Genomic DNA, 21300 nt, shown 5'->3' on the forward strand with positions numbered 1-21300 from the left:
TCGCTCCCCAGATCCCAGGGATTCTTCCCCAAAATGCCGAGTATTTCCCACCCCAAAATCCTTAAGCTTTCCATCCAAAAAATCCCATAAATTCCCCTCCTCAAACCTTAAGGACTCCACCCCAAAACACCAAATATTTCCCACCCCAAAACCCCCAAACTTCGAAACTAAAATCCCAGCGATCCTTCCCCAGAATCCCAATGATTTCTCTCCCCAGACCCCATGGATTCCTCCCCCAAAATTTCCGAGTAGTTCCCACCCCAAAACCCCATAAATCCCCCCCCCTCAAACCCTAAAGACACCACCCCAAAACACCGAATATTTCCCAGCCCGAAACCCCATAAATGCCCCGAAATCCCATAAATCCGCCCCAGAATGACCATTTTCTGGGAGCTCTCTCTCCAGGCCTGCTCCTGCTGCTCATCCCACCTGCCCCTCCTGCCCAGGTAGAGGTGCAGGCGGGAGATGGGATGGTCCTGCCTGTCCCAGGAATTCACCTCGTCCACCAAGCGGTACGCTGAGCTGTCACCGCTCATGCTGTGGTGGCCAATCCTGGAGAAGAAAATCAGTGCGAAATGGGGGAAAACATCAGTGAGAAATGGGAAAAAATCAGTGAGAAATGGGGAAAAAATCAGTGAGAAATGGGGGAAAACATCAGTGAGAAATGGGAAAAAAATCCATGAAAAATGGGGGAAAACATCAGTGAGAAATGGGGAAAAATGAGAAAAAAAAATCAATGAAAAATGAGGGAAAAAAATCCTTGAAAAATGGGGGAAATAATCAGTGAGAAATGGGGGGAAAAATCCATGAATAATGGGGGAAAAAAATAGTGAGAAATTGGGGAAAAAGTCAGAGAGAAATTGGGAAAAATCGGGAAAAAATCCATGAAAATTGGGTGAAAAATCCATGAGAAAGGGGGGAAAAAAATCATTGAGAAATGGGGAAAAAAATCCAAGAAAAATGGCGGAAAGAAATCAGATCGGCGATTAATAGCTAATGCGTGCCGATCGATTATATCGGCGATCGATTGATCGCGCCTGCCGAGCGATTGCCAATGCCTGCCGATCGATTAGATCGGCGATCGATCGTGCCTGCCGATCGATTAGATCGGCGATCGATTGATCGCGCCTGCCGATCGATTATATCGGCGATCGATTGCTAATGCCTGCCGATCGATTAGATCGGCGCTCGATTGCTAATGCCTGCCGATCGATTAGATCGGCGATCGATTGCTAATGCCTGCCGATCGATTAGATCGGCGTTCGATTGCTAATGCCTGCCGATCGATTAGATCGGCGATCGATTGATCGCGCCTGCCGATCGATTAGATCGGCGATCGATTGCTAATGCCTGCCGATCGATTAGCTCGGCGATCGATTGATCGCGCCTGCCGATCGATTAGATCGGCGATCGCTTTCCAATGCCTGCCGATCGATTGCTAATGCACACTATTTGCACACTCCTTGCACACCCTTTGCACTCGTACAGAGGCAGGAGGTTTGTCAGTTCTGGTCGGGGTTTTTTGGGGCGTTCATTCCGGGGGATTTCCTCAAGGATTGGGACACTCCTTGATTCCATCCCTTGCCTGTCTCCCAAGCGCCACCCTGTGGGCAGAGCGCGGTACTGCGCGCGTGCCTCTCCCAAGATGGCGGCTCGGGTGTCGCTCCCCGACCTTCTAACTCTGGCTGCAAAAGGAGGGGGGCACAGCAAGGAGCCCGCTCGCTCTAGTGGGATGCCTGCGCACGACGCCGACACCGATCCCACGGGTGCGATTTTCGGCGGCGTTTCCAATCGTGCGGACATCTCCTTCAGCCCGCTTCGGCCCGGGGAAGAGGGGCGGGGCCGCCAGCGATGGTCCCGGCGCAGCCCGGGCAGGCTCGGGGCGGAGCCGGGGCTTGGCGAGGCGGGGCACGGAGGTCCCGGGGACGGGACCGGGCGGGGCCGGGGCGGTGCTTTAGGGGCGGTCCCCAGTGGTCCCGGGCGGCACCGGGGGCGGGGCCGGGTGATCCCGGAGCGGTACCGAGCTGTGCTGGGGACGGTGCTGCAGGGGCGGTGCCGGGCCCGCCTCAGGGTGATTGAATGCCCAGAAATCGCCTCCTCTGCCCCGTGCTCACACTGAGCTGCGGGCTGCAGCGTGCTGTCGGAGCTCCGCACACAGCACGGATTTGGGCTTCCCCTCCTCTCAAACCCTCTCCCCCTTCTTCCTCCTCCTCATCTTCCTCTTTGTCCTCTGTCACTGCTGAGGCTCTGGAAAGAACTGAAATTCTGCAGGGAGAGATGTCCTCTCGTGGCCCCAGGGACTGCCTCGGCACGGGCCACGAGCGCCTCCGGCCCCTGCCTTCTCCTGCTTGAAAAGATCACCTGGAGCCCGAGCTCGGGGGGGTGAAATCAGCTGAAATCCAGGTAACTCTGTCAAGTGCCCCCCAGGGACATCGGCGGGGCTGGGGGATGAGGGTTTGAAACAGCAAATTCTTTGGAATATACACCTGTCCCTGTGCCGATGCTGCTGAGCTTCCTGCCACAGTATATCCCCACTCCATGAGGCGCTGTGAGGTTATGGCAGTGGGAATTGAGCAGGGAATTCGGGGCTATGGGCATAATTCACGGGAGCTAGCAAAGCTGACAGCCAACCCCAAATCGGGGCACAGCACAGAGAACAATCTGTGTGCTGCCCTGTCAGCTCAAGCTCCTGGGCTGGCAAGTATTGGGAGTTAAATGTATGGAATTACACAAATCACAGCAACTGGCATCACCCAGAGGGACAATCCAAGGCCCAAACAATTCCTCCACAGTCCACTCTGGGAAAAACACCCTGTGCCTGCCAGGAGCTCTGACCCTGCTTTTCCTACCAGCTCCTGAGCAGTGTCAGGGCCACCACGACGCCTTTAAAATCCAGATAAACCCCAAATCCTACACAGTGAATAATCCAAAGAAAGTACTGAATTGTTGTCATTAAAAGCTCAAAACTCATTAAGAATTCTATGACAACAGTGTAATGGACTCCCAGGAACCTCATGAATGCTCTCGGTTTCATTTTTGTGTATTTTTACTCCCTCATTTGGCAGCTTGTAAAACTTATCCTGGAATTCAGAGGTCAAGCAGGATCGACTTTGGATTGACCTTCACCTCTGTTCCCACTTTGTGCAAACACAACTCGTGCCCAGGTGGGTGAACTCATCACCTCAGCTTTTCACTCCAGAGTATCCCCTCCTTATTTCCCTGTAGATGAACTCAGATCCACTCCTCACCTCCACTGGTCATCCAAGCGTCCATTCTGTTCCCCACAGGCCCTGGTGGCCCCAGGGAGCTCCCTTGGCCTTTCTCCTGCCCCTCTGCAGCCCGAGGTCGCTACACAAACAGTTCTTGTGTCCCCTCTAAATGACCCCGGGTTTTCTGCTCAATGAATGGCATGACCCGTGCCCACTGCTCATGATTCACCCAACCAAAATCAAGAGCAAATGTTGCTTGGGCTTTAAGAACTTGAAATAACTCTGAAGCAAAAGAAATCACCTTTTTCTCCTGGTTTTTATTTTTATTTTTTCATTTAAGATGCTGGACTTGCCTCTGTGGATGTGTGCTGAGCTCTCACTGCAGGGGACTGTCAGGCCTGAATGGCTGTGAGTTCGTGTTCTTCTCAGTAGGGAATCAGAAATTATTCTTAGACCATAGAATTGTTTTCTGAAACCTTTCCCCTTTCCTCTTTGTGCCTTTGAATTTTTCAGCTGTTCCCTGTTGTCACTTCCCCTGCCTGACTTCTGTGCAGCTCCTAGCTGGGAAAAACTGGGAAAACTTAGGGGGTACAGAGGTGGAATTTTTGGCTGGATTTTTCTAACATTTCTAATTTTGCTGAACTTATTTCCCCAGTGAGAAGAGCACGAACTCACAGCCATGCAGGCCTGACAGTCACTGCGGGAAATCTGACACAGTATTAATAAGTAACCTTTCCTGAGAGCAGTCACCACCCCAGTCCTCCAGCCTTGTCAAATGTTTGCAATGAATGGACCCAAGTTCTAATCCTTAATCTAAATTTATGTCAGCTTTTGTTAGAAAGATACCGGACAGTAAATCATACAAGAGAATTTAAAAATTGCACAAAGAATAACAGGCCCAGACCAAACCCAACCGCCCCCATCAGTGCTCCACCCCAATTTTGGGAGAAACAGTGATACAGTTTATAAATACTCTCCTTCCACACTATTCAGTCCTTCACCGCACATCCCCAGAGAGGAGTCCCTCAGACCTTGCTCCCCTGAACACCAGGAGAGCTGGAGTTTCACCCAGATCCCACATTCCCATGGCAGTTAATCCCAGCAGGGAGGCAAAGAGGAACCCTGCATCCTCTGACATAGCCCACAGCACGGGCAGCACCAGGAGCCCTCCAGGCTCAGACCTCTGGTGCTGAAGCCTCTGGGCTTTGGCTGATCAAACACCACAGCTCTTGGCAAAGATGCCAGGAGAGTCGTGATTCTTCCTGTCCTGAAAGAGAGGAGGAAAAGAAAATTAAGTCGACTGCAGAAGGATTCCAGCTCTCAACTTCTGCTCTGATTCCTCACTCTGGGGTTTTATCCATGACAAGTGACACCAATTCAGAGTGCCCTTTTCCAGCATTTTTATTCCTAACTATTAAAAGGATGCTCATTTCTCTTATTGTATTCTTTGCTTAATTTTATTAGAGGCATTTTCATCCCAGACCCCACTTGTCAGTTCTTCAATCCTTTAGCACTGGACTTGGCACAAAGGGATACCCGTGGTGCTGCATCACAAGAAATCCCAAAGAGAAACCCCTTCCAAACCTGACGGAGAAAGCTTTCAAGGCACTCCAGAACACAGACAGCTTTTCCTGCCTTGTCAGGCCACACCAATTCTGTCCCATCCACCTGAACTGTGCAGGTGAGGAAAAGGCTTTCCTTGCTCCTCGGGAATCACTGTCTGAGACCACAGATGTCCATCCTGGGCAGCACCTGGAAACAACGTGGGAAAGGCAAAATGAGAGTGTTTTCTATCAGAAAATTACTACTACTAATAAAAATAACAATCAGAACTTCTGGACAAATTTAGTAACATCACTTTGATATGAGAAATACAGGCCATGCCCATCCTTGTAGCCCAGGTGAAAACAGGAAGGAGAACTAGAGGAAAAGCAGAGTCCCTTATTTGATCTCTGGACACAAACTGAGGCCTTTTCCCTGTGAAACCAAACTCACCCTTCCAGGGTTCCTGAGATCAGCTACGAGGAGGCTTTTGGCACTCCAAGAGCAGCTGGGTCACAGCTGGATGCGGCTTGGGTCTGGGAGACACCGTGCTCCTTCTGGAATTATAGCACGCAAATGCCTGCTCCTGGCCCCAGGCCCGGAGATAAAATCTGTGGGGTTTTTCCCTGTGCAACATTGTTCACCCCTCCCAGGTTCCTGAGATCTGCACAGAGGAGGCTTTGGGCACCCCAAAGGCAGCCAGGGTTACAGGTGGGGGCAGCTTGGGGCTGGGAGAAATCCTCATCCATTTGGAATTTTATCAGGCAGAAACCTGGCTGGGTGCACAGGTCTCTGGACACGACCAGTGGCCCTTTCCCCTGTGAAACAAAACTCACCCTGCCAGGCTCCTGAGACCACTTAGGAGGAGGGGTTTGACTCTCCAAGAGCAGTCGCAACGAGAGATGCTCACACAGAAGGCCATGCAGAAGAGGAAACGAGCGCACCCGCAGCCCCCCAAGGCGCGCCCCAACGCCCCAGACCCGGCACTGCCAGCTCGGGCAGTCCCATAAAGCATCCCCCGCCTCCGCAGCGGCGGGACAGGCGGGGCCCGGGGTCCCGAGGAAACCGAGCGTGCCCGGAGGCGCGGCAGGACGGCAGCGCAGCGCCGCCTGGCGGCGGAGCAGGAGAGCAGCGCCGGGCCCCATGGCAGTATCGGTACCCGTGCGCCCCCTGCTGTCCGCGGCGATGCAGCGCCCGATGCCGAGTTCCACGCCCGTGTCGCCGAGGGAGAGGGGCACCGCTGGCTGGGGCCTCCCCGCCGACACGGACAGAAGCCGAAGCAGAAGCCCCGGTGCCATTGGCGGCCCCTACCCAGCGGGCCGGGCTCCGCCGGGCCCGCGGCCCCGCGCGGTATCGGGTCGGCCCGCTCCCGTCTTCGTCGCACCCGGGCCCTGCTCCTGGCATGAAGCGCGTCACCGCCCCGCGCCGTCCCGCCCCCCCCGCGCGTCATCGCGTGCGTTCGGCGGCCCGCCCCGGGGGCGGTGCCGGGGGCGCTACCCGGGGCGGTGCCGGGGCAGTGCCGGGGGCGGCACCGGGGGCGGTGCCGGGGGCGTTCCCGGTCGCCGTGCCGGGGTAGCCCGGGGAGCGGTTCCGGGAGCGGTTCGGGGGGCGGTGCCGATTGCAGTCCCGGTCACTGTCCCCAGTCCCCGTCCCCAGTCCTGGTCCCGGTCCCAGTCCCCGGTTCCGGTCCCCGATCCTGGTCCCAGTCCCAGTTCCCCGTCCCGGAACCCGATCACGGTCCTGGTCCCAGTCCCCAATCCCGGTCCCGGTCCCTGTCTCCAGTCCCCGTCCCCGATCCCGGTTCCGGTCCCTGTCCCAGGTCCCCGTCCGCGATCCCGGTCCCTGTCCCATTTCCCCGTCCCGGTCCCCGATCCCAGTCCCGGTCCACGTCCCCGATCCCGATTTTTCCCCCCCTTTCACACTGATTTTTCCCCCGATTTATCAATGATTTTTTCCCCATTTTTTTCCCATTTCTCACTGATATTTCCCCCCATTTTTCAGGGATTTTTTTCCCCCATTTCTCACTGATTTTTTTTTCCCATTCTTCATGGAGTTTTCCCCCCGTTTTTCACTGATTTTTCCCCATTTCTCACTGACTTTTTCCCCATTTTCCCCCATTTCTCACTGATATTTTCCCCCATTTTTCATGGATTTTTTCCAGATTTATCCCCATTTCCCACTGATTTTTCCCCATTTTTCATGGATTTTTCCCCCCCCCGTTTCTTACTTATGTTTTTCCCCGATTTCTCATTGATTCCCCCCCCCCCCCCCCCATTTCGCACTGATTTTTTACCCATTTTTCCCCATTTCTCACTGATTTCTTTCGCCATTTTTCATGGAATTTCCCCACCCATTTCTCACTGATTTTTCCCCCATTTCTCACGGATTTTTTCCCCACTTTCCCCCATTTCTCACTGATTTTTTCCCCCATTCTTCAGGGATTTTTTTCCCCATTTCTCACTGATTTTTTCCCCATTTCTCAATTAACTTTTCCCCACTTTTCCCCGTTGCTCACTGATTTGTTCCCCCATTTTTCATGGATTTTTTTCCCCATTTCTCACTGATTTTTCCCCCCCCATTCTTCATGATTTACAGGATACTCTATCGTGAATGGAAAGCAATTAAAGGAAGGGGGGAGGTTACCAGCCACCTGGTCAGCTCAGACAGCAGAGCTGCACACGCTTGTGAGAGCCTGTGAATTATAGCAGGACAAGACATTAAATATATTTACTGATTCTAAATATGCATATGCGGTAATACATGCATTTGGAAAACTATGGGGAAAAAAAGAGGTTTATTAAGCTGCAGAAGAAAGAAGAAAAAAATTGGTTTACAAGGGATGGCAAGCAGTGGATACCAAAAGCTCTAGCCTTACAATTGTTAAAACAACTTCATTAAAGGAGTCGTTCTGTGCCTTCTTTGGGGTGAGGAAAAAAGGCTGAGGGGGGCTCCGACGTGGTTTGGGGCACCCCAAGGTCCCTGGGAGAGGGAGCCGGGCTGCGCTGGAGGAGCAGGTGAGTCGGGCATGGCGGGGGGTCATGGTGGGTGCCAGAACATTGAGAGGGAGGGGTGGGTGTAGAATGCATGAAAAACAGAACCTTAAAAAATAGCTAAATATAGTCTAAAAGGAATGTTTTATTGGCTTGTGTTTGGATAGAGGTAGGGTTTTTTTATAGATACTGTAAATAGAAAAGATAAAGAATAAAAATATAGAAGCAAATATAAGAAACCAATATATAAATATATTACATTACATTATATTATGTTATGAAAATAGAAATATATAAATATTCAGACTTTAAAAGGAATGTTTTATTGGTTTTTATTTGGTTAGAGGAGGGTTTTTTGAAAATAATATAGGCAAAAATATACAAATATGCAAAAATAGATACTGACATAAAATTATTATAACTATATATGCATATATATATGTAAGTATAAATATATAGAAAAAAATATAAATATAAAATACATGTATGTAGTATGTAATAGAAATAATTTATCGATTTTAATATGTTATATTAAATAGTATGTTATAATAGAATGTAAATAGCATCTAGTATATTAATATACTAGTAAAAACTACATTAAATAGTATATAAATATAGAATACACAATATAGACATATAAATCTACAGATATAAATATGAAAACTAAATAGAAAAATATATTCAAATAGAATTTAAAATAATCGAGTTTTTTGTTTCTATTTGGTTAGAGGCAGAGCTTTTAAAGAAATAATATTAAAAACTATGAACCTCCAAATATAGATGGATATAGATAAAATAGAAATAACATTAGTAATATAAATCTATGTATATAATGAATAATAAAATAATATTGTATATATGATAAATAGAATAGCAATTAAATTGAATATATGAAATATGTCTAGATCATGACTAGAAATTAAATATTAAAAAATAGATGATTTATATATATAAAAGGTTTTTTTTTCATTTGGTCAGAGGCAGGGCATTTTTAGTTTGGGTCGGGGTTTTTTTGGGGCGTTCATTGAGAGGATTTTATGACGGGTGGGGACTCTGGTGCATGGAACTCTCTCCCTTCTCTGTCTGTCCCTGACAGGGCGGCAGTGCCGGGCTGAGTTGGGCGGCAGTGCTGCCGCCGTGTGGACACAGGCGGGTACTGCACCGTGCCCCTCTCAGGATGGCGGAAGGGCCCGCGGGCCGGGACCCAGCCGTGCGGCAGCGCTCAAGATGGCGGCCTCTCTAGGACCCCGGCGGATAGGCGTTTACATAAAACGCCTGTCCGCGCTCGCCGGCGCCCTCACGCCCGCGGCACCGGGGACCGCGCGGCCGTTGTCGGCACGCTCTGACACGTCCGGGAAAATTGTCGGCGAGCGGATCGGCGTCGGCGATGTAATCAGGCATCTTATGCCTACACACCGGGGTCCTGATTTTTTCCCGCCCTTTCTGCCGCCATTTTTGGCAGGTCAGCCGGGGTGCCGCCCGAGCCGCCATTTTGAGAGTGCGGACACACTCAAGATGGCGGCCTCTCTAGGACCCCGGCGGATAGGCGTTTACATAAAACGCCTGCCCGCGCCCGCCGGCGCCCTCACGCCCGCGGCACCGCGGACCGCGCGGCCGTTGTCGGCACGCTCTGACACGTCCGGGAAAATTGTCGGCGAGCGGATCGGCGTCGGCGATGTAATCAGGCATCTTATGCCTACACACCGGGGTCCTGATTTTTTCCCGCCCTTTCTGCCGCCATTTTTGGCAGGTCAGCCGGGGTGCCGCCCGAGGCGCCATTTTGAGAGTCCCGACACGCTCAAGATGGCGGCCTCTCTAGGACCCCGGCGGATAGGCGTTTACATAAAACGCCTGCCCGCGTTCGCCGGCATAAAAATAAATATGCATAAATATAAACATAGACATAAACATGCACAAACGTTAACCTGCATAGATATAAACATAAACATAAACATAAACATAAACATAAACATAAACATGCAAAACAATAATAATAAATATAAATAGAAATAGAAATAGAAATACAAACATTAATAAAATCAGTGAGAAAGGGGGTAAAATCAGTGAGAAATGGGGGGGAAAAACCATGAAAAATGATGGAAAAATCAGAGAGAAATGGGGGAAAAATCGGTGAGGAATGGGGAAAAAGATCAACGAAAAATTGGGAAAAATCAGTCAGAAGTGGGGGATAAAAATCAGTGAGAAATGGGGGGAAAAGTCGGTGAGAAATGGGGAAAAAATCAGTGATTAATGGGCGGGAAAATGCATGAAAAATGGGGGGAATAATTCAGAGAGAAATGGGGGCAAATATCAGTGAGAAATGGGGGGGAAAATCAGGAAATATCCATGAAAATTGGGGGAAACATCCATGAAAAATGGCGGAAAAAATCAGTGAGAAATGGGGAAAAATGGGGAAAAAGGAGTGATAAATGGGGGAAAAAATCAGTGAGAAATGGGGAAAAATGGGGAAAAAATCCACGAAAAATGGGTGGAAAAATCCATGAAAAATCAACGGAAAAATCAGTGAGAAATGGGGAAAACATCATGGTGAAATGGGGAAAAAATCAGAGAGAAATGGGGAAAAATCATTGAAAAATGGGGGATAAAAATCAGTGAGAAATGGGGGGAAAATGAGGAAAAACATCAGTGAGAAATGGGGAAAAAAAATCTTTGATAAATTGGGGCAAAAATCATTGAGAAATGGGGAAAATAATCAGTGAGAAATGGGGAAAATTTGGGAAAAATCCAGGAAAATTGCGGGAAAAAATGCTTGAAAAATTGGGGAAAAAATCCGAGAGAAAATCCCCGGGAATCCCCGGGAAAAACCCCCCGGAATCCCCGAGAAAATCCCCCGGAATTCCCCGGGAAAATCCCCCCGGAATCCCCTGGAAAATCCCCCTGAATTCCCCGAGAAACTCATCCCGGAATCCCCGTGATAATCCGTCCGCTATCCCCGAGAAAATCCCCCAGGAATCCCCCAGAAAATCTCCCCGGAATCCCCGGGATAATCTCCCCGGAATCCCCGAGAAAATCCCTCGGAATTCCCCGGGAAAATCCTCCCGGAATCCAAGAGAAAATCCTCCCGGAATCCACGAGAAAATCCGCCCGGAATCCCCGGGAAAATCCTCCAGAAATCCCCGAGAAAATCCCCCGGAGTCCCCGGGAAAATCAACCCGGAATCGCCGGGAAAATCCCCCCAGAATCCCCGAGAAAATCCCCCGGAATTCCCCTAGAAAATCCCCCCGGACTCCCCGAGAAATTTCCCCCGGAATCCCCGGGAAAATAGCCCCCGGAATCCGCGAGAAAATCCCCCCGGAATCCACGCGAAAATCCCCCAGAAATCCCTGTGAAAGCCCCCCCGGAATCCCCAAGAAAATCTCCCCGGAATCCCCGAGAAAATTCGCCCGTAATACTCGGGAAAATATGCCCGGAATCCCCTGGAAAAACCCCCCGGAATCCCCTGGATAATCCCCCCGGAATCCCCGATAAAATCCCCCTGGAATCTCCAGGAAAATGCCCCGGGAATACGCGAGAAAATCCCCCCGGAATCCCCTGGAAAATCCCCCCTGAATCCCCGAGAAAAACCCCCCTGAATCCCCGAGAAAATCCCCCCGGATTCCCCTGAAAATCCCTCGGAATCCCCGGGCAAATCTCCCCGGACTCCCCGAGAAAATCCCCCCGGAATTCCCCGGGAAAATCCCCCCGGAATCCCCGAGAAAATCCCCTAGAATTCCCCGGGATAATCCCCCCGGAATCCCCGAGAAAATCCCCCCGCAATCGCCGAGAAAATCCCCCCGGAATCGCCGGAATCATCCCCTGGAATTCCCCGGGAAAATCATCCCGGAATCCCCGAGAATATCCCCCCGGTATCGCCGAGAAAACCCCCCCGGAATCCCCGGGAAAATCCCTCCGGACTCCCCGAAAAAATCCCCCGAGAAAATCCCCGAGAAAATCCCCGAGAAAATCCCCCGGAATTTCCCGGGAAAATCACCCCGGAATCCCCGAGAAAATTCTCCCGAAATACTCGGCAAAATCCCCCAGGAATCCACGGAAAATTCCCCGGAATCCAGGAGAAAATACCCCGGAATCCCCATGAAAATCCCCCGGAATCCCCGCGAATATCCCCCCGGAATCCCCGGGAAAACCCCCATGAATTCCCCGGGAAAATAATCTCGGAATCCCCGAGAAAATCTCCCCGGAATCACCGAGATAATGGCCCCGGAATACCCGAGAACATCCCCCGGAATTGCCCGAGAAAATCATCCCGTAATCCCCGAGGAAATCCCCCGGAACACTCGGGAAAATCCCCCCGGAATTCCTCGTAAAATCACCCCGGATACCCCGGGAAAATCCCTCCGGACTCCCCGAAAAATTCCCCCCGGAATACTCGGGAAAATCCCCCCGGAATCCCCGAGAAAATCCACCCGGAATCCCCTGGAAAATCCACCGGGAATTCCCCTGGAAATTCCTCGCTGAAACCCCTGGAAAATCCCCCCGGAATTCCCCGGGAATATCCCCTCGGAATCCCCGGGAAAATCCCCCCGGACTCCCCGAAAAAATCCCCCCGGAATACTCGGGAAAATCCCCCCGGAATACTCGGGAAAATCCTCCCGGAATTCCCGAGAAAATCCCCCGGAATTCCCTGAGAAAATCGCCCCGGAATCCCAGTGAAAATCCCCCCGGAATCCCCGGGAAAATCCCCCAGGAATCCCCTAGAAAATCCCCCAGGTATCCCCGATAAAATCCCCCTGGAATCCCCTGGAAAATCCCCCTGGAATCGCGGGGAAAAAGCCCCCCGCATTTCCCGGGAAAAATCCCCCCGGAATCCCCGATAAAATCTCCCCGGAATCCGCGAGAAAATCCCCCCGGAATCCGCGAGAAAATATGCCCAGAATCCCCGATAAAATCCCCCCGGAATCCCCGGGAATATCCCCCAGGAATCCCCGATAAAATCCCCCCGGAATCCCCCAGAAATTCCCCCCGGAATCCCCGACAAAATCCCCCCGGAATTCCCGACAAAATCCTCCCGGAATCCCCGGAAAATCCCCCCGGAATCCCCGGAAAATCCCCGCGGAATTCCGGTCCATTTCTGTAGGAGAATAGTTTGTAAGGATAGTGCAGAAGGCACTAGTTGCCAACGAGTTACAGCTGTACTGATTAGCAAGGAGTGGAAACAGCCTTGCCTGCCCAGTGAGGCTGGTTGTTATAAAAGCGTGGGTCAGCTGGCTGCCAGTTTCACTAAGCACAGCTCCAGCTGGAGGTGCAGAGCCTGCTGCAGTGTGGGCTGGAGCCTGCTGGCTGTGCTGCGAGGAGGAAGGGACACGTGGCCGTGCAAGGGATGGACAAGGTGAGAGGATGCTGTGTGTGGGACAGACAGGCTCAGGTGGCTGGGGAAGGGACAGGCTGGGGTTTAGCCAGTCGTACAGAGGAGAGGAGGAGTCGGTGCTGTGTGGAGCTGCCTGTGAGAAAAGGAGTCAGAGTTGCCTCAAAGAAATCTGTGGAGAGAAGGCATGAAAAGTGTGTAATGAAAGACTAATGTTGGTGCCTGTCATGTCTGTCTTGATATAATTGCTACACGTTTTCTCGGAATGCTTGAATTTAGACATAAAATGAAAACTTTATTGTAAGAAAGGAATGCATTTCTCACCAAAGTGGTGTAGGGTGGGGGATCACAACTCACAGATGGCCTGGAAGCGGAACGGCCACAGGGGTTACTGTAACTGGGCCTCCAGTACCAAAGCCCCAGTGGGTTTAAAGGCTAGAGCTGGGCTGGGATTAGCACGGGCTCTGCAGCTGGGCTCATGCACAGGTCTGTCAGCACTCCTACCCGAGGACAGTCCCTCACCTAGGGAGAGGTTCTAGGCCTGGAGATGAGGCTGAGTTTGGGAAGGGTGATGAGGACATGGTTAGGGAGGGATGTAAATGCATATCAAAAGACTTAATTTTGAGGGGTGGCAAGCATTAGCTATAAACCAGTAAGTATTTACAGCTAAAGGCTGGAGGTGGGGGCTGTCTGAGGAGGACAGGACTGTTTAAGGCTGAAGTTGGAAGAGAAACCTTGGTGAAGCTTTTGCGTTAGAAACGGCCTCACCTGCCAAATCAGATTTTTGTCTTCAGGATTGCATGAGTGAGGATGCCACAGCCAAGGAAAAGGTTCAGGTTTGGGAGGCAAAGGCGAGTTAGGCAGGGCTGCAGGGCTGGGGCTTGGCTGTTTCCATACTGCTCAGGGCAGCAAAGGGTAGCTGGCTCACTGGGCCTTGGATCTAGAACTCTTTCTGGAACAAGGTGGAGAGCTGAGGTTCATGCAAGGGGCCAGGAATTCTTTGTCTGACTGGAAAATGCCAGAGGGGCAGTGTGTGACTCGGATAGGATGATATGTTCGTCTGGCGAGAGTCACAAAAGAATATTTTGGTTTACTGATAACTGGGCAGCTCAGAAGTTACTACTTGACTTAGTTGCTGCTCCCATCTGTTGCACACATAAACAGAGCAAAGCAGACGAATTCTCTCGGAGCCTGAGGTCTTTGACTGGCCCTCCAAAAATGCTGCCCGCTAAAAAACAGACGTGGGGGAGGAAAGTTGTCAGATACAATAGAGCAAGAAAAGGACACGGGCTTCAAAGTGCCCTCCAGCAGACCACGGAAGTGACCTGTCTGGAAGTGAAACCAGCAGTCTGCTTCCCCAGCCTCCTGGAAGCCTCTAACAGCTACACAGGCAGTGAGGGGAGAGAACAATTCAACCTAAAAATAATTTTCAGTAGCGTTCTGCACTGCTGTTAAAAATACTGCAACCAGGGAATGTGGTGTGGTGATAACTATTAGGCCTGTAAGTCTGGTAACTGGGGCTTTTAGCTCAAACATCTCGGTATGGCTACTTTGAGCCTTGTAAAAGCTGCGTTAAGTCCAATTTCTTGGGTAGTTCTACTAGCTCTAGCCTTGCTTTTCATCCCCTCAGTAACAAAGCAACTCCCTCTCGAGAATGTTATTTACTTTCCATATTATGTGCCTACCGATTTCTGGAATTGCAAATGTCTTTGGATACATGCGTAAATTTAAGTTTCAAGAAAGCTGTCAAGCTAAAACAAAGGCTTGCCATAATGCAGAAGAAAATGTTTTATGGAAGAACTGAGAGGTCCCTACCTGGGCATAGAATTTGCTATACGAAGGTGTGTTCCAAACGGATCTGCCATCTAAACAAGCAGAAAAATAGTTGGAATGTAGTGAGTTCAATTTAACTATTGCTAGAAATAGGAATTATTAGCAGAGCTTGGAGCATGATATCACTAGCAGCAGTAAGACGCTTTTAGTTTGCTTCTCATAAATTACTTGTAAAAAGCATTTGTACCTAGTGTGTAGCAATTAATATTTCCCCATTTTCTTCCCCCCCGCCCCCCAGTCTCAGGTACTCCTTTTATTTTACCCTTTTCTGTCTTGTAACATCATCTTCCTTTATTTTATTCTATCTTCTGTTCTCAGAACATCGCAGCATCCTCTGTCAATGTGAAAGCATTTGTTCATCCTGTCTTGGAATGGCTGTCAATGTTGCCCTCTTCTGGATCACTTTTTTTTTTTTTTTTTTTTTAACAATATGTTGCTAAATGTCAGGAAAATTAATCCACAAACACCAGCGGTTTATGTCCAAAAAGGAAACAGAGGAGTCCTTTTTGCTTTATTCGAATAAAGGGAGAGGCCATCGGACATTCCCCTGGGATCTCTCAAATTTTTGGAGGACGCAGCCTCCTTTTTATCCTATTTTCCCGGCCGCATTTCCCTCTCTCTTTTCCCATTGGCTGAGGTACTTGAGAGGCACAGACTTCCCGGAACGCCTGATACCTGAAATTCCCCTCTAATGTATAACCCTCCCTTTTAATTTTTAATTCTTATAGAATTCATAGCTTCCCCCCGTTGCTTCTTTCATCTTTCGATATCCAATTTCATTTATCAGCAGCCCTGCAGTTTGTTTGTAAAGGCAACTATCTCTTTCCATTCATCAATCAGTGGAATCCATCCCATTGTTTCTTTTATCTCTCAGTGCTAGCCTTATCTACAGGCTGATCCACAGCTCATTTGTAAAGACAAATTCAACATTCCTCTCAGCTAATAAATGAGAAGTTAGCTGAAAAAAGTAAAAACTGGATTTTTTTTTCCGGTGTGTGTCGGACAATACAGTGGAGAGAATTTGCGGGAGGATGATCGAGGATATCCTATTATAATATCGTTCTCGGACATTTTACTATTTTAGATCATCAGTTGTATTCTGAAAGAAATCTATTTTAATGATATGTGTACGTTTGCACGAAGTTATAGTTAAATATAGCTTGCGGCTGGGCTCTTTAATGAATAGGGGTATTTTTGGTTTTAATTCAATATTTTATGCTTGTGGTGTGTAGTGTGCTGATTTATTTTTTAATGTTATTTACTACGTGCGCTTTTGTTTTTGAGTGAAGGTAACTTTCTGGATGGCTTTGTATTTGAGGCAGAATGAATTGAAGTAGGTTTTTAAAACTGATTTTTCATATGTACGATGGGGAGTTTAGTAGGGGCAGCTCTGATGGTGGGGGCTTGGTTGTTAATTTTATCAGACGGCTTTTGTTAGATACAGCTTTTAATTCTGGAAAGTTTTTTTTTCTAATGTCGTGCTTTGAAGGTGGTTTTCGAGGATGTATGGTATAGCTTTATTTTGTTTGTAGATGGTGTATGATAAGGGCTATGGTCTATTTATCTAATGCCATGTTTTTTCATTCAGGTGTTGATAAGGGAGTTCTTGAATGGCGTTTTGTGTTGTTTTTGTTTTTGGTGGGGCGTTGTTTTTAAAGGATACCTTGATAAGGTTTGCCGATGGCATTCTAGCCTGTAGCATAAGGCATAGGGTAGTTTTTGAATTATTTTGTGGTGGCTTTGATTCTTGCCAGTATGTAGTGTTTGTTTGAGGTAATGCTGTGTAGCTAATTCTGTTTTCTTATTAATATTAGAATTGGAGTGTTGTAGTATATGGGCTGTTATTATATCCTAGGGGTTCTATTTATTTGGTTTGATTGTTTTCTAGTTATGGATAATTTTTCTCAAAAAACCATTTTCAGGATTTCAGGCGTGACACAAAAGAACGCTCAGATTGCTGGAAGGGAAACGTGTGCCCAGATTGTCTCGAAGCAGTGCTGCTGTCGGTTCTCGTTCAGTTGTGTCTTCTGAAAATGAGACTGTTGTATTCATTGCGCTGTGCTAAACACTTGTCATTCTCCCCAATGCCAGGAAACAGATGAAGCTTGAAGAAAGAGGAAGGAATTTGGAAGCGTACAAACAAGCTGAGAAGAGGTTCAGAGATCAGGGTGCTCACTGGCAGCAGGGGCTGGGGTTAGGGCTGAGCAGGAGCAAAGCCGGAGCACATCAACCTCACCTCGTGTTTTCTCGGGGGCTTTATGGCCCTGGCAAGAGAGAGATGTTCACTGACGAGTCCCAGGCCGAGCCGTGAGCACAGCATGTTTGTGTTGGAGCTGGGGTTTTTTTTTGAGACGTTCAGCAGCCACACTCTCTAGTCAAGAGTCCTGAGGTTTGTTGCTGCCTCCACTTTCATCCTCATATCCAGCTTCCAGCGCTTTTCTTCTCTCTGTCCAGTGTGTCTTTTGTGTTCCTTTCTTGTCCTGTGTGCTCCCCATCCCATTCCCGTTCCCTACGGAGGGGGAGGGTGTGGAGACTGGGGGCTCCGACGTGGTTTGGGGCACCCCAAGGTCCCTGGGAAAGGGAGCCGGGCTGCGCTGGAGGAGCAGGTGAGTCGGGCATGGGGGGGGGGGGGGGGGGGGGGGGGGTCATGGTGGGTGCCAGAACATTGACAGGGAGGGGTGGGTGTAGAATGCATGAAAAACAGAACCATAAAAAATACCTAAATATAGTCTAAAAGGAATGTTTAAATGCTTTTTATTTGGGTAGAGGCACGGTTTTATAGCTAATATAAAAATAAAATATAAAGAATAGAAATAGATTGGTATACATGTAAAATATAATGAAATATAAGTAGCAAATATCTATGAAAAATCTAGTGTATAACAGAAATAATGCAAATATAAGAATATGTATAAATATAAAATAGAGCTATGAGAATGGGAATAAGAATGGGGTAAAACATCAGTGAGAAATGGAAAAAAACCACATGAAAAATGGTGGGAAAATCAGTGAGAAATGGAGAAAAATCAGTGAAAACGGGGGGGGAATCTTTGAAAAATGGGGAAAAAAATCAGTGAGAAATGGGGGAAAAAAAAATCCATGAAAAATGGGGAATAAATCAGTGAGAAACGGGGAAAAGTGGGGGAAAAAATAATTGAGAAATGGGGGAAAAAATCCGTGACGAATGGCGGGAAAAGTCATTAAGAAATGGGGGAAAAATCAGTGAGAAACAGGGAAAAAAATCAATGAGAAATGGGGGAAAATTTGGGACAAAATCAGCGAGAAATGGGGGAAAATCAGTGGTAAATGGGGGAAAAGTCGATGAAAATGGGGGAATATTCAGTGAGAAATGGGGGGGGGGGAAATCAGTGAGAAATGGGGAAAAAATCCATGGAAAACAGGCAAACAATCCATGGGCAATGGCGGGAACAGAGCGAGCTGTTGTTGCTCGTGCTGTGGTGGCCGATGCTGTGGGGAAAAAATAAGTGAAAAATGGGGGCAATAATCAGTGATAAATGGGGAGAAAATCAGTGATTAATGGGCGGAAAAATGCATGAAAAATGGAAGGAAAAATTCAGAGAGAAATGGGGGCAAATATCAGTGATAAATGGGAAAAAAAATCAGTGATTAATGGGGGGAAAAATGCATGGAAAATGGGGGGAAAATTCAGAGAGAAATGGGGGCAAAAATCAGTGAGCAATGGGGGGGAAAATCGGAAATATCCATGGAAAAATGGGGGGAAAAAATCAGTGAGAAATGGGGGAAAAAATCAGTGAGAAATGGGGAAACATCATGGTGAAATGGGAAAAAAAAATCTTTGATAATATGGGAAACAAATCATTGAGAAATGGGGGAAAAAAATCAGTGAGAAATGGGAAAATATGGGAAAAAATCCACGAAAATTGCGGGAAAAAATGCATGAAAAATTGGGGAAAAATCAGTAAGAAATGGGGGAAAAATCCATGAAAAATGGCGGAAAATCAGATCGGCGATCGATAGCTAATGCGTGCCGATCGATTAGATCGGCGATCGATTGATCACGACTACGATCGATTATATCGGCGATCGATTGCTAATGCCTGCAGATCGATTAGATCGGCGATCGATTGATCGCGCCTGCCGATCGATTAGATCGGCGATCGATTGCTAATGCCTGCCGATCGATTAGATCGGCGATCGATTGATCGCGCCTGCCGATCGATTAGATCGGCGATCGATTGCTAATGCCTGCCGATCGATTAGATCGGCGATCGATTGATCGCGCCTGCCGATCGATTAGATCGGCGATCGATTGCTAATGCCTGCCGATCGATTAGATCGGCGATCGATTGATCGCGCCTGCCGATCGATTAGATCGGCGATCGATTGCTAATGCCTGCCGATCGATTAGATCGGCGATCGATTGATCGCGCCTGCCGATCGATTAGATCGGCGATCGATTGCTAATGCCTGCCGATCGATTAGATCGGCGATCGATTGATCGCGCCTGCCGATCGATTAGATCGGCGATCGATTGCTAATGCCTGCCGATCGATTAGATCGGCGATCGATTGATCGCGCCTGCCGATCGATTAGATCGGCGATCGATTGCTAATGCCTGCCGATCGATTTAGATCGGCGATCGATTGATCGCGCCTGCCGATCGATTATATCGGCGATCGATTGATCGCGCCTGCCGATCGATTAGATCGGCGATCGATTGCTAATGCCTGCCGATCGATTAGATCGGCGATCGATTGATGGCGCCTGCCGATCGATTAGATCGGCGATCGATTGATCGCGCCTGCCGATCGATTAGATCGGCGATCGATTGCTAATGCCTGCCGATCGATTAGATCGGCGATCGATTGATCGCGCCTGCCGATCGATTAGATCGGCGATCGATTGATGGCGCCTGCCGATCGATTAGATCGGCGATCGATTGATCGCGCCTGCCGATCGATTAGATCGGCGATCGATTGCTAATGCCTGCCGATCGATTAGATCGGCGATCGATTGCTAATGCCTGCCGAGCGATTAGATCGGCGATCGATTGATCGCGCCTGCCGATCGATTAGATCGGCGATCGATTGCTAATGCCTGCCGATCGATTAGATCGGCGATCGATTGATCGCGCCTGCCGATCGATTAGATCGGCGATCGATTGCTAATGCCTGCCGATCGATTAGATCGGCGATCGATTGATCGCGCCTGCCGATCGATTATATCGGCGATCGATTGATCGCGCCTGCCGATCGATTAGATCGGCGATCGATTGCTAATGCCTGCCGATCGATTAGATCGGCGATCGATTGATGGCGCCTGCCGATCGATTAGATCGGCGATCGATTGATCGCGCCTGCCGATCGATTAGATCGGCGATCGATTGCTAATGCCTGCCGATCGATTAGATCGGCGATCGATTGCTAATGCCTGCCGATCGATTAGATCGGCGATCGATTGATCGCGCCTGCCGATCGATTAGATCGGCGATCGATTGATGGCGCCTGCCGATCGATTAGATCGGCGATCGATTGATCGCGCCTGCCGATCGATTAGATCGGCGATCGATTGCTAATGCCTGCCGATCGATTAGATCGGCGATCGATTGATCGCGCCTGCCGATCGATTAGATCGGCGATCGATTGCTAATGCCTGCCGATCGATTAGCTCGGCGATCGATTGATCGCGCCTGCCGATCGATTAGATCGGCGATCGCTTTCCAATGCCTGCCGATCGATTGCTAATGCACACTATTTGCACACTCCTTGCACACCCTTTGCACTCGTACAGAGGCAGGAGGTTTGTCAGTTCTGGTCGGGGTTTTTTGGGGCGTTCATTCCGGGGGATTTCCTCAAGGATTGGGACACTCCTTGATTCCATCCCTTGCCTGTCCTCCCAAGCGCCACCCTGTGGGCAGAGCGCGGTACTGCGCGCCTGCCTCTCCCAAGATGGCGGCTCGGGTGTCGCTCCCCGACCTTCTAACTCTGGCTGCAAAAGGAGGGGGGCACAGCAAGGAGCCCGCTCGCTCTAGTGGGATGCCTGCGCACTGACGCCGACACCGATGCCACGGGTGCGATTTCGGCGGCGTTTCCAATCGTGCGGACATCTCCTTCAGCCCGCTTCGGCCCGGGGGAGAGGGGCGGGGCCGCCAAGCGATGGTCCCGGCGCAGCCCGGGCAGGCTCGGGGCGGAGCCGGGGGCTTGGCGAGGCGGGGCACGGAGGTCCCGGGGACGGGACCGGGTGGGGCCGGGGCGGTGCTTTAGGGGCGGTCCCCAGTGGTCCCGGGCGGCACCGGGGGCGGGGCCGGGGTGATCCCGGAGCGGTACCGAGCTGTGCTGGGGACGGTGCTGCAGGGGCGGTGCCGGGCCCGCCTCAGGGTGATTGAATGCCCAGAAATCGCCTCCTCTGCCCCGTGCTCACA

General features: G+C 49.7%; 2 long non-coding RNA genes across 2 annotated transcripts; one reads left to right on the top strand and one right to left on the bottom strand.

Moving 5' to 3' along the window:
* The first annotated feature begins 1969 nt into the window (after positions 1-1969).
* On the top strand, positions 1970-5038 carry LOC148222733 (uncharacterized). Its single transcript, XR_015805850.1, has 3 exons — positions 1970-2403; positions 3066-3164; positions 4674-5038. It is a non-coding gene; the product is annotated as an uncharacterized LOC148222733 (long non-coding RNA).
* LOC148222734 (uncharacterized) lies at positions 3507-4932 on the bottom strand. Its single transcript, XR_015805849.1, has 2 exons — positions 4794-4932; positions 3507-4476 (listed from the first exon to the last, which is right to left on the bottom strand). It is a non-coding gene; the product is annotated as an uncharacterized LOC148222734 (long non-coding RNA).
* Positions 5039-21300: the final 16262 nt, after the last annotated feature.

The sequence above is a fragment of the Sturnus vulgaris genome, chromosome 10 (genome assembly GCF_052056855.1).
Source record: "Sturnus vulgaris isolate bStuVul1 chromosome 10, bStuVul1.hap1, whole genome shotgun sequence".
Classification (NCBI taxonomy): Eukaryota; Metazoa; Chordata; class Aves; order Passeriformes; family Sturnidae; genus Sturnus; species Sturnus vulgaris.